The sequence below is a fragment of the Lissotriton vulgaris genome, chromosome 9, assembly GCF_964263255.1.
Source record: "Lissotriton vulgaris chromosome 9, aLisVul1.2, whole genome shotgun sequence".
NCBI lineage: Eukaryota > Metazoa > Chordata > Amphibia > Caudata > Salamandridae > Lissotriton > Lissotriton vulgaris.
Genome location: NC_141697.1, coordinates 491,024,124 through 491,037,753, shown reverse-complemented (window position 1 = coordinate 491,037,753; position 13,630 = coordinate 491,024,124).

The window sequence follows — 13,630 nt, the reverse complement described above, 5'->3', positions numbered from 1 at the left end:
TTTCGACACTTCTGTTGTTTTGTTTTTGTAGCTCTCTTGCTTCTTTCTGCACCCCCATGCCTCTTTCTCCACCCCTCTTCCCTCTTTCTCCACTCCTCATGCCTCTTTCTGCACCTCTGTTCCTTCTTTTTGCACCTCTGTTGCTTCTTTCTGCATCCCTGTTGCTTCTTTCTGCATTACCATTGCTTTTTCCGAACTTCTGTTGCTTCTTCTGCACTCCTCTTTCTCCGTTCTGCATCCTTTATCCCTCTTTCTACACCTCTCTTGCCTCTTTCTGTGCCCGGTTTCCTTTTTCTTCACATCTATTGCCTGTTTCTGCAACTCTCTTGCCTCTTTCTGCAGTTCTCTTGTCTCCTTCTGTACCTCTGTTGCTTCTTTATGCACTTATCTTGCTACTTTCTGCACCTCTCTTGATTCTTTCTGCAACTCTGTTGATTCTTTCTGCACTGCTCTTGTTTCTTTCTGCGCCTCTCTTGCAAATGTCTATATCCCTCTTACCTCTTTCCGGGCCCTTCTTCCCTCTTTTCTGTACCTCCCTTTCCTCTGGCTCCACCCCTGTTCCTCTTTCTGCACCTCCTTTTGCCTGTTTCTGCAACTCTCCTGCTTCTTTCTGAACTTCTCTCGCCTTTTTCTGTACTCAAATGGGAAGTACAAGCAGTCAAGTTTAAAGGTATGCTTGCTCTCGCGACTGAGGTATATGCCTACTTGTATATATATTCTTAAATGTGCTATGCATCTGAAGATGGTAGCTTAAAAATCGGTAACTACTCCTATAGGTTGTTAAATCTTTTTAGTTCTGCTCTGTCATTCAGTTGCACAGGCAAACATGTCTTATGTTTATATGTGTTATAGAGCCCCTCAAATACACTATTGAACACCCATGTGCCCAGTATTGTGAGCAGAAAGAAATGCATACACCTTTTTTATACAAATTTACAGACTATGCCGTTTGTAACACAGGTATTCAAGAGTTTGTATGTTTATTTTCATTTAACATGTCAGGTAAAATCATAGACATGCATGCATACATTCACAAACTTGGGCAGACTTACAGTGATATGCGGATTGCTGTTTTATATTCGGAGCAGTCCATTAATAGTGAACTTTCAAGAGAAAAATGAGGCTTAAGACATCTTCGGAGAAGGATTAGTGATTAGGCTACTTTGTATGAGTCTGTTGTAAGGTACAGTCAAATTAGGCCTCTTTATGTACCTCTTTTGCCTCTTTCTGTACTTCTCTTGCTTCTTTCTGCGATGTTCTGTACATCTCCTACCTATGTAGGCATAGTTAGAAATTAGCATTTAAAAAACCTTAGAAATTCACTGAAAAATCCAAAGGTTTCAGGGACGTTATAGTTAGGGATTAGCATTTAAAAATCCTTAGAAATTCACTGAATTGGATGTGTGTGTAGACCTAGGAATCGGTATGTGCATACGTAGTAACTGGTATTGGTGTCTCTATTGGTTCGAAAATTGTAGTCTGTATTTTAGAGTGGGTGTATCAAAGGTTTTATTAAGGTATGAGGAGGTGCATCAGAATTTCACGTGGATGATGTCATCACTAATGTCATTTGAGTTGTCATCAGTGATGTCATCAGTGATGTCACTGACCAGGTCATAAATTATGTAATATGCGACTTCATCAGCAGTGCATTACAGGGGCATGAGTTATAGTTAGCTCCTAGTGCGGCCCGCCCGGACCACGCATCATCACTGGCTGTGGACACGCTGAATGCTTCTAATTCCCCTATCTCAGTGCAGCACAACTCATGGACCCTTTATGATACAATATTTTGTGTATAATTTCATATCAGGTGCCCCAGTGTATCTCAAATCATTGACCCTTTATGATTGAATCTCTGTGTCTGATCCAATGATTACAGTTTTACTTGTTGCCAGAACCAACTATTCCTGGAGGACTGGCTTACACTCACTCCACACGTATCCAGCACAGACGTCACTGGACGTGTGACCCTGGTAATAAAAAGGAGTCAAGCGCACTTGCCTGTACCCATTTCCACTATCTATCTGTGTTTGTGTGTTCGTTATGTATGAAACATGCTGCCCCTGGGCCCTACCACATTACAATGTGCTCTAGACAGCGTATGCCAACCAACTTACCTTTGACCGTGGAAGAAAACTTTGGTTATGTAACTTTATCTTGGTCATTGTAGAGTGTATAGTAAATTCATGAGTACGTGTGGATTGGCGGAGTGATTGCATAAGTACATATTTTGGCGCAGCCTAACTCCGACAACAAACTTGTCTGTAATTGGCTGCCCTCCATGTGAAATGTGAAAAAAACTGAAATTTGGGCTATGCATGGCCCTGTATTGCTACAGCTGCAACACTCCACTTAATATGCAATAAACATTCATATCCACACAGATGTGTCATCTCCACCATCTCGCTTGTGTGGAACTATAGATGAATGTCTGGTCAGTGAATCCCCGTACCTTCCATGTTGGCCATGCTGTGGGACTCGGCTCACAGAGTGACACATTGACGCTTGCGACCCGGGTGACGGCAGTACCTGATTTTTTAGGCATTCTCTAGCCCAAAGCCAACCAAAAAGTAGCCCAAAGTAGCCCAATATTGCTACTTTAAGGAACGAGGGGCACGCACATTGTCAAGCAGGTGATTAATGCATTGGAATTGATGTTGCAGCAGGCTGCCAAGTAAATATTTGTCTAATAAAGCGCTTTGACATACTACTTTGCTGGAGCACTGTATATGCATTTAAAATTTGGCAACTAGCACACAGCTAAATTTTACCATACAACCGGGAAAAATATGATTGTTTATTCAGCTTCCAAAGCCGAAGACATCTTCTCTATTGTTGAGGAGTTGTCACATCCAGACAGGGTCACCATTAGACCCCTCCCTTCCCAGGAGCTTTGTGACTCCCTCAATCAGTTTTTCATTGAAAAAATTAGAAAAATTGAAAATAGTATCTGCCACCCTGCCACCCTGCCACCCCTGACCCTCTCAGTCCTGTTGTTACCCTTGGTATCCCCAATCCCCAACTGATTACTCAGATCCCCCGATCACAGAAGATGAGTTTTTGACTCTTCTGAATAAGGTGGCTTCTGGCTCCCCCACCGATTGCTGTCCCCCTCATGTTTTACGTGAGGCTTTCTCCACCTGCCCCTCCACCCCTTTGACACTCCTGAATAATTCCCTTAAACTGGGCCTGGTCCCCAGCTCTTTTGAAGTTGCTGAGGTGGTACCTATTCTCAAAAAACCCAACGCAGATCCTTCAGTTATGAGTAGGGGTGGGCGGCCAGCTACGCTCCGTGCACGGAGTGTGCGTAGTACCGCCTACTCCACATTTTGCGGAGCGGGCGTAGCCAGGCGGCACTATGCACGCTCCGCAGACGGAGCGTAGCTGGCCGCCACCCGCCTCCCTCCCGCCCTCCCTAAATAATTTCAATGAAACGAGTAAAATAATTAAAACGCACTTACCTTGCCCGCCGCTGCCCGCCGCGTCCCCGGGGCTCGCTATCTGCATTCTTCCGTCTTGTTTACTAATGCGCTAGCGCGGGCGGCCGCGCATGCGCATTTTCTCGTGAGAAATGCGCATGCGCGGCCGCCCGCGCATGCGCATTAGTAAACAAGACGGAAGACTGCAGATAGCGAGCCCCGGGGACGCGGCGGGCAGCGGCGGGCAAGGTAAGTGCGTTTTAATTATTTTACTCGTTTCATTGAAAGTATTTAGGGAGGGCGGGAGGGAGGCGGGTGGCGGGGCTGGCGGCCAGTGGTGTTTGCGTAGTGGGGCTACGCGGAGTGCGGAGGTGGGCATAGTTTCTCCCCCACTTCGCGGAGCTCCGCGAAGCCCCACTACGCCCACTACGCCCAGGGCTAGTTATGAGTAACTTTCGCCCTATTTCTTTACTCCCCTATCTTAGTAAAGTCCTTGAGTCTCATGTCACCAACTCCCTGAGCCTCTTTATCGAGCGCTCGCAGTTCCTCGATTCCCAACAGGTGGGCTTTAGACCCGCCCACTCCACTGAGTCGGTCATCCTCTCAGTGATGGAGGAGCTGCGGAGGGGAGCCGACTTTAACACCAGTCAGGCCTTGGTACTCCTGGATTTGTCTGCTGCCTTTGACACAGTCGACCATAAGATTCTGGTTGACCGTGTCAGGGAGGCCGGCATCCAGGGAGCAGCCCTTAACTGGGTCCGCTCCTTTTTGAGCAACCGTTACCAGGTTGTTCGGCTCTCCCAGTTCTCCGCGGAGAGTTGGGATGACATGTGGTGTCCCACAGGGCTCTTCTCTTTCCCCTCTCCTTTTTAATTTGTACCCGACCCCCCTCATCCAGTCCTTATGAAACATCAAGGTCACCGCATTTAATAATGCGGATGACATTCAGCTGAGTTTTGATATTAACTCCTCAGAACAATCTGTTTATAATTTTCAGTCTACCTTATGTCACATCAGTGACTGGATGGGGGCTAACCACCTCAAACTTAACCCCGATAAAACCGAGCTGGTTCTTATCGGGGGTGCCTCTAACCCCTGGAGGCCTCACTTTTGACCAACAAGTTTGGGTCTCCCCCCCCCCCCCCCCTCCCCACAAACTCAGCAAAAAGTCTTGGGGTGATCATCAGTAATGATCTTTCGATGAAGCCCCAGATCAATGCTCTAGTTTCTTCGAGTTTTTTTCATTTATGAAAAATTCGTAAAATTGCCCGTTTCCTCACTACTTATGCCCTCACCCTGACCCTTTTGGTGTTGGTCATCTCTAGAATAGACTACGCCAATTCTCTCTATGCTGGCATTCCCACCTATCAACTGAATCGCCTACAGCTGGTTCAGAATCAGGCTGCACGGCTAATTTTCCATCAGCCTAGGCATCAGCATGTGCGCCCCCTGCTGAAGACCCTCCATTGGCTCCCGGTAGCAGAACGCTGCTACTTTAAACTAGGCTATATCATCTTCAAAGCCCTAGCTGGCCTTGGCCCTATTTTAATTTCTTCTCTTCTCCACCACTGCGTTCCCTCCCGTAACCTACGTTCTGCCCATCTTGCCCTACTCAATATCCCCATTTTTAAGCGCAAGAAACATGGTGGGCTCAGATTCTCCTTCTTAGCCCCATCCTTCTGGAATGCACTTCCCATAGAATTTAGACTTACTGCCTCTTACCCCCTTTTTAGGTCCCTTCTCAAAACTCATCTGTTTCGTAAAGCACACAACTGAGTATCCCTCCGATCTGCCTTCATATGTTCACAGCGCCAAGAAACCGTCAGGTGGTAGTCGCGCTTTACAAATACTTTTACATAACATTCTTCACAGCCTCATGCAGGACTGGCTTCTGCCAGGCTAGCCCATACTGCTTATGCTTACAGGGAAGAAAAACCGCGCTACATGGCCCAGATTTTCATTGTAGTGATCTGCTGGTCACAGGTCTACTTGTCAGTATCCCACAGCCACTCCCTCATGGCTGGTATACACCCACACCATACCCATCCAGCACAGGCATCACAGGACACGTGACCCTACCAATACAAAAGACCAGGCGCACGTGCTCTACACCATTTTAGAGTTGCTCCCACCACATGCATTGTGATGGCCCAACCCAATGCTCCAAACACGTCATGTAGGCCTGAGCCATGGAACAGGGGGGGCCTATCGCCATGTGCATGGCCTCACTGGTCATTGAGCTAGTGGCACTGCAAGTACTGAATGGGTGTGGAACCTGCAATGATGATAGGTACACTAGTATGCCCTCTGCCATGGAAAAATCAAGACGCAGCACCAAATGTAAGACTTCTTGGCTTGCGGAGCCCGGCTGCATGATGTGGAGGATGCCTTGTCTGTGAAAAAGTGAGCAGTGAGGCATGGGTGCGCAGCGGTGGGCAAATATGTTTGGGCGGCGGGAGTGGATGGGATACAGCAGCCTGGATGTACAGCGATTTAAGCGTACGCAGTCATGTATACTCTACCATCACTAATTCTGTACTATGTCTCAGATGTGGGAGCTTAAAGGCTCCTCTAGGTCCCGGCATGTGGTTGGAGACACACTGGTGGTGTAAGGGTGAGCTGTAAGGGTTTTGTCCACAGTATGGGCACTCACTGTCCCTTTTCATCTCTTCCTTTCTCTCCTTCACACTCTTTCTCTCTCTCTTTTTCTCACACTGTTTCTCTCGTTCTCTCTCTCTCTCTTCCTCTTTCTCTCTCTTCCTCTCTCGCTGTTTCTCTCTCTCTTTGTCTCTCTCACTCTTTCTCTCTGTCTTCCTCACTCTTTCTTTCTTCTTCTCTCTCTCTTCCTCTCATTCTCACTGTTTTTCTCTTTCTGTCTGTCTTCCTCTCACTCTTTCTTCCTTATTCTCTCTGTCTTCCTCTCACTGTTTCTTTCTCTCTCTCTTTCCCCTTTGATGGACGCATGAACAAAATCTTATCTTGCTTTTTCTCTAGCAGGCCTGCGATGATGCGTGGCCATCCTGCAATCAACACTCATCCCGAATTGTGAGCTCTGCTTCACCGTGAGTACACAATGGGTGAGGAGGTTGCTTCGGCACATGGTGGGCCCTCTTTGGCACACGCCGGTGGTGTAAGGTGAGCAGAGAGTCTTGCCTGTGCAGCGGCGGGCAGTCACCTCCGGGCAACGGGAGTGGATGGGGTGCAGCAGCTTGGGTGTGCAGTGGCGAAACAGAGAATTACACGTGTGCGGTTGTATGTACTCTGTATGTACTCTGCAATTACTAAATCTATACTATATACTACCTCCCGGTACGTGGTTGGAGGCACACCAGTGACAGAAAGGTGAGCTGCGAAGATTTTTTCCAGTGTCAACACTCCCTCTCCCTCTCCATCTCTTGCTTTCTCTTTCTTACACTTTCTCTCTTTCTGTCTTTTCTTCTCTCTCTCATTCTTTCTTTCTCTCTCTCTCACTCTTTTTCTCTCTCTCTTCCTCTATTACACTGTTTCTCTCTTCCATGTATCTTACTCTTTCTCTCTTTCTCTGTCTTCCTCTCTATCACTCTTTCTTCCTCTTCCTCACTCTCACTCTTTCTCTCTTATTCTTCCTTTCTCTCACTCTCACTCTTTCTCTCTCTCACTCTCTCTCTCTCTTCCTGTCCCTCACTCTTTCTCTTTCTCTCTTCCTCTCTCACACTGTTTCTCTCTCTCTTCGTCTCTCTCACTCGTTCTCTCTCTCTTCCTCTCACTCTTTCATTCTTTTCCTCTCGGTCTTCCTCTTACTCTTTCTTTCTCTCTCTCTCTGTGTTTCTCTCTCCTTTGATGGACCCATGACGCACAATCTTATATTTCTTTTTATCTAACAGGCTGTAATTCACTAATTGATGTCCCCCCAACACCACCACAGCTGAATGTGTGTAGAACCTGTGATGATGCGTGGCAACGCCTGAGAAGGTTGCTTCTACACGTGGTGCACCCTCTTACACACATGCCGGTGGCGGAAGGTGAGCATAGAAGCTTATTTCCACAGCAGGGGGCAGTCACCTCTGGGTGGTGGGAGTGCATAGTGTGTAGCAGTCTGGGCGGACAAGAGCGCACAGACATCTCTGAGCACTGGGAGTGGATAGGGTGCAGCAGCCTGAGTGCGCATTGCAGAAACAGGGGATTACACATATGCAGTTGTATGTACTCTGCAATTAATAATTCTATACTATCTTTTAGATGACTAAGCTTGAGGGTGCACTATATCCCGGCACGTGGTTGGAGACACACCGGTGGCACAAAAGTGAGTTATGATGATTTTCTCCAGTGTCAACACTCCCTCTCCTCTCTTCCTTTCTCTCTCACACTTTCTCTCTTTCTCTGTCTCTTCCTCTCTCTCATTCCGTTTTTCTCTTTCTCACTCTCTCTTTCTCTCTCTCTCTTCCTCTCTCCCACTCTTTCTCTCTTCCTCTCCCTCACACTGTTTCTCTCTCTCTCTCTTTACCTTGTATCTTACTCTTTCTTTCTCTCTCACTCTTTCTCTCTCTCTCTCTGTCTTCCTCTCTCACACTCTCTCTCTTCCTCTGTCTTTCTCTCTCCCACTCTTTCTCTCCTCTCTCTCACTCTTTCTCTCTCTTCCTCTCTCTCTCTTCCTCTCTCTCTCTCTTACTCTCTCTCATACTGTTTCTTTCTTTCTCTCTTCCTTGTATCTCACTCTTTCCCTCTTTCTATCTCTCAATGTTTCTCTCTTTCTATGTCTTTCTCTCTCACTCTTCCTTTCTTTCTTTCTCTCTTCTTTTCTCTCACTCTTTCTCCTTTTCTGGACGCATGAGGCACAATCTTATCTTTCTTTTTGTCTTGCAGGCTGTGATTCACAAATGGTCCAGCGATGACACGACATGGCTGTACATAGTTTTAATTGTTGTTATTTTGATTTAATAAAATGTTTTATATGTAAATCCATACATGACTAAGATTCTTATTTGTCCAACCTCACAAGCATCTTCTTATCAATTGTACAATATTACCCAATTTTTTCACGTTCCAGATTCCCTAATTTGTTTGTGGGGGATGGAGGTGAGGGGGGATAGCGCACAAGGAGCTCCTGCTGTGGGATGTCGGAGCAGTGTTGGGTGTCCAACCTGCATGATCATTGCCTCCATTGCAACTGTTCTCACAGATGAAGAGCTGCGAGCCGATTAGCTGGCTCATAGAGGGAGAACCGTGGCCTGTTCGTTTGCAGAGAGAGCGATGTGGGCCAGTTCGCAGAGGAACACCTGTGGGCCGACATGTATAGGGAATGGTGCAGGCCGACTGCTTCCAAACGATAGCTGCGGAACAGTAATGTGGGGAGAGGGAGCATGAAGAGCGTATTTCGCAGAGGGAGCCCTGCAGTATATTTCCAGTCTTGGCTTCACACATACAAATGCGGGCCCGAGAACTCGAACACTAAGAGCTGTGAGCCGACAAATGGTTTGCAGAGGGAGACTTGCGTGCCCAAGAAGGTTGTTGGAGGTATGCTGTTGATGGGGGAAGAGGGTGCATTACCTGCTGATGTGGTGAGACGCAGCGTGAAAGGGATATCTCGCACAGACAGAACTCTGGTATATTAAATTGCCCCTGGGACCTTTCTTTTTTATATTTTTACTCGATGTGGACACAAGATGGCTGCTAACACTTACGGATTTGGAGTGTTAGCAGCCAATCAGAAGACACTTCCTGGTTTGAAGTGTTAGCAGCCAATCAGAAGCAAGATTGGGCTCAGGAGTTAGGCACCATCCAGATACATGTATCTTTTTTTCCTTTAATATCTCAAAAATACTGACTGAATTTAAACCAATTCAACAAAAGTGCATTTTCTGGACCAAGACCTTTCTCCCTGCCAAATTTAGTGTAATTCTGTTCAGCAGTTTGACCTGTAGCCTTGTCTAAAGTTTTCTATGGAAAATACATTGGGAAACACTTTTTCCGAACCCCCTTTTTTCTCTCAGACCCCTCCTTGACCAATCACCCCTAAACTTTCAAGATAGGAGCTGATCGAAAAAGATAAACTTTTTGGAAAATTTCGTAAAGATTTGTTAAATGACACCAAAGTTATAAGCACATGTAGGGCTCCAGGAGGGGGGTCGTGCAATCCCCCTTTCAACATGAGTCAAGCCCCGGGACCTAGCCCACCCTGGGGTCTCATTAAAATAAAACACGGTAACCCGTGACAATAGCGCAAATTGCGCCGAATTTTTTTTTTTAATTCTCTCTTTGGCCCTGGGGGTCCTTCTCGGACCCCCTAATCAGGCCTAGGGGGTCAGGGTGTTACTACCCCGCACCTTCTCTTGTTTTCTACCTTTGTTTCAATGTTTTCTAGCGACTCACTTCTACCGAGCCACAAGAGGGCTGCAAACACTTCCTGGTTTGGAGTTTTGGCAGACAATCACAGTGAAGCTCATGCACGGGACTTAGGCTCCGCCCAGATATCGAAACTTTTCTTTTTCTAATTTCTCAATAACTACTGAATGCATTTACACCATTTAAAAAACAAGGTTGCTTTCTGACCCAAGCACTACCTTTTTGCCAAATTTGGGGTAATTCCGTTCAGTAGTTTTGGCTGTGGCCTTGCACAAAGTTTCCTATGGGAAATTGATTTTTTAACTCTTATTTTCTGTATTTCTCAAAAACTACAGAACAGATTTACACCATTTTAAAAAAAGGTCGCTTTCGGAACCAAGCTCTACCTTGCTGCCAAATTTGGGGTAATTCCGTTCAGCAGTTCGGGCTGTAGCTCATCACAAAATTTCCTATGGAAATTAACATGGGAAAACGCGTTTTGGGAGCCCCCTTTTTTCTCAGCCTCCGCTTGACGAATCACCCCCAAACTTTCAGAATAGGAGCTGACCTGGATAGAATTTTCTTGAGGAGAATTTCGCAAAGATTCGTCAAACGACGCTAAAGTTATTAGCAAATTAAAAAATGCTTTTCCTATGGAAACTAGGTTGTAACTATAACTACCTACTGGCGACTGCCAGTAGGTAATATATATATATCACATTCTTTAACTTTTTAGAAACACTCAGTCACTGGATGATGTCATCAGTGATGTCATTTGAGATGTCATCAGTGATGTCACTGACCATGTCATGAGTGATGTGATAAGTGATGTCATCAGCAGTCCATTGAAGGGGCGCGAGTTATAGTTAGCTCTACTAACTATAACAGCTGAATTTCTCTGGTTTTATACGAGTGAAACATCCAACTAAATATAACTTCCCTGAAACCTGTGTTTTTTCAGTGAATATATATATAGATATATGCACAGATGCATAGTAAGTCAACTTTAAACATTTTCAGCAAACAACATTGCTCTGTAATGAAAGGTGGCTGGGAAAATTATTGTGTGGTAAAGTGCAGTGTCTGTTGTTTTGGGTCTCCTTCTAATAGAATGAGCAGCTGTCATGGTAGAGTGCAAATAAAGTTGGGACACAGGGTCTATCTGGAACCCCTCTAGAGATGCTGCTTCCCTGTTTCACATGTATATTTACACCTCTGTAGTTCTTTTTCATATTTGGAGTATCAAGCGCTCATGGGGGAATAATCTGAAAATGGAGTTCCAGCTTCTCCTACATGCACATTCCAGGTAAATTGCCCATTTGTAAAAGAAGTTTTTGTAAAACCTTTCTAATTTTACATATGTTTGCACAAAGCTGCATTTTTCGTTAAACCTCTCATACCTTTAGGTAACTAAGTGGTTCTGGACATGCCTGCACATTCTGCAGTCTGTTGTATAGGATTTCAGTTCTTAGGACATTTTAATGTATCTTAAGGCCATTTTAATAGCCTCTGCATGCTTTAGAAATATTATCTATAAAACTTAATTGGGCTAAATGGTATCAAATTTGCATGTGCTTTTATGTTGTGCATCAGTGTATTAAAGTACATTTATATGATGATACAGGATCCACAAAAAATCCAAATAAAACAAGAACTATAAAAATAATGAACTGCTCGGCATGGCATTTGACAGAGACATTATCTGGATAAATACCATGCTAAATTGAAATGAGATTAGAAGAGCAATTCCAGAATTACAACCTGGTATTTGCATGGACAAATAAACATTTACATATGAAAACATGTTTGTTCCTTAGAACATTGTTCAAAATTAAACAAATCTGAATGAAATATGACCCATAAACTTTTCCAAAGGCAAAGGGCATAAAGATTGCTGAAGTCATCCAGAAGTAGCAACATTAGATGTTAGTAACAATCATGGGAAGATTTTTACGTTAAGAAGTTGTCCACTCAGACATAGCTCATACTTCACATTTAGGGATCAATGTTTAACTGAGAGCAATTTCAGCAGTCAGGCAATCTAGAGGTCCTGTTTGTGATCAGGTGAACTTGGTAGATTCATCTTAAGAAACAAGTTCAGAAATAAAATATTTCACAGTTTACCATTCCACGGAAGGCTTCTCTTTTGTTGCTGTTGCTTTGTTTAGCTTTGTTAAATAGTAACAGGTTTGCATGAAATGTGGTGTGCACACTATTTGTTAACAAAGTAAGTCATACTGAAATGGAAGATTTGTGAAGCCATTTTGAATTTACAGCAATGCCATGTTGCTTATAATATTAGTGTAATAAAAGGTGGTGATTTTAAAAAAAAAGCATATGTTGTATGTAAAGAAGTTTACTGACCTACATGAGATTAAAAGTAGTTGGTAAAAGTGTGGCAGCTGGACATTGGTCATAATCTTTCACATAGCGGGTGTCTGGAATTCCCTTTTCAAATTTTACATTAGTGACCAATAGCCTTCTTCTCTTGACCCTCTTGAATAAAAAATAAAGCATCATTTTAAGTATGTATGAGAAGGAAGGTTTGTCAGATTTTCCCAAGTTTCAAACAGTTGCAGGACCCCATCCCTCCCTCCTTGTAGTCATCTATCTGACTATTTGCATTGTTCTGTATGACAGTGTTCTTCTTTACATCTCATAAAATCCTGGAAGCAATAAAACCCTGGAGGTCTGATTCACAAAGGTTAACTGACAGGTTTGTGTAAGTTTACACTTATTCAGTATTCACAAAACTGCACTTTAATAGTAAGTTTACGAGTGCAGAGAATCCACAATCGGGCAGAAAACACAGCACATAAAAAAGATAGGCCTGTCCTATGTTTTTATTTGAGAAGTTCTCAGGTAGATGCCTCAGATTCCTAGGTTCAAAACTATAGCTGATGCTGAATCTGACTCTCAAGGCAGAACCGAATCGCCTGCACTTTGGAAAAACCTTGAAAAATCTACTTTTATATATGCTGTAGATTAGAAACAATATCAAAGGCAGACATATAATATTAAATTATAGGAGCACCTTGCATTCAGTTTGATGGTAACTACCCTTCACATCTCTCATTTAATGTATTGTATTTTATCACAATGCTACCAACATTCCAAAGTAAAAGCATGGAAAAAATGTGTCAGCATGTTGCAAAACTTTAAATAAATAAAAGGAACCAAATGTTTTGTATAAAAGCTTAGATTGTAGCCTGGATAGCTCTGCTCTCAAATTTAATAGGTTTGACTGATTGGAATTGTCAATGTTTGTTTAAAATAGTCCTCAATGTCTATCATGACGGATGTTGGATCTTTTACTTTTCTGCTTCAGTTTTACTAGTGATCACTAATAGGCACTGTAACCTCTTAAGTGCTGCGTCGGGGCGTTGGCCGACGGCAGCACTACCTCCCCAGTGCTGCGCACGACCATTGGACGTCCATTCAGCACTAGTTCTAATGGACAGCGCAGCACTGGGGAGGGATGTTTTCGCGCATCTAAGGTGTTAAGACAGCAAAATGGTAGTGTTTAAACAAGAATCAGTTTGCAATGCTGCATTCAGAGCAGGGTGAATGACACAGTGAAACCAAAAAGATCACCAATGGGAGGAAAGCAACAAATATGTGTAAGCCATCCAATTTTGAGCAAGGATTAGCTAGGTGGAGTATTGCATACAATTCTCCCCCCGACAGACAGCTGAAGCTGATGATGCAAGTTTTCAAAAATCATAATCTACAACACATTTACTGATTTAAGACATTAATAGCCGGAAGTGTACCTTGCACATGTTAGACTCAGTGACATGCAAAACTGAGACAAGTGTAATAGAAGCACCGTAAAAGTGTGCTTTGAAATGAAAGATGAAGAAACATATACAAAATAATGCTAACACATATAAATGAGTTGCACTAAT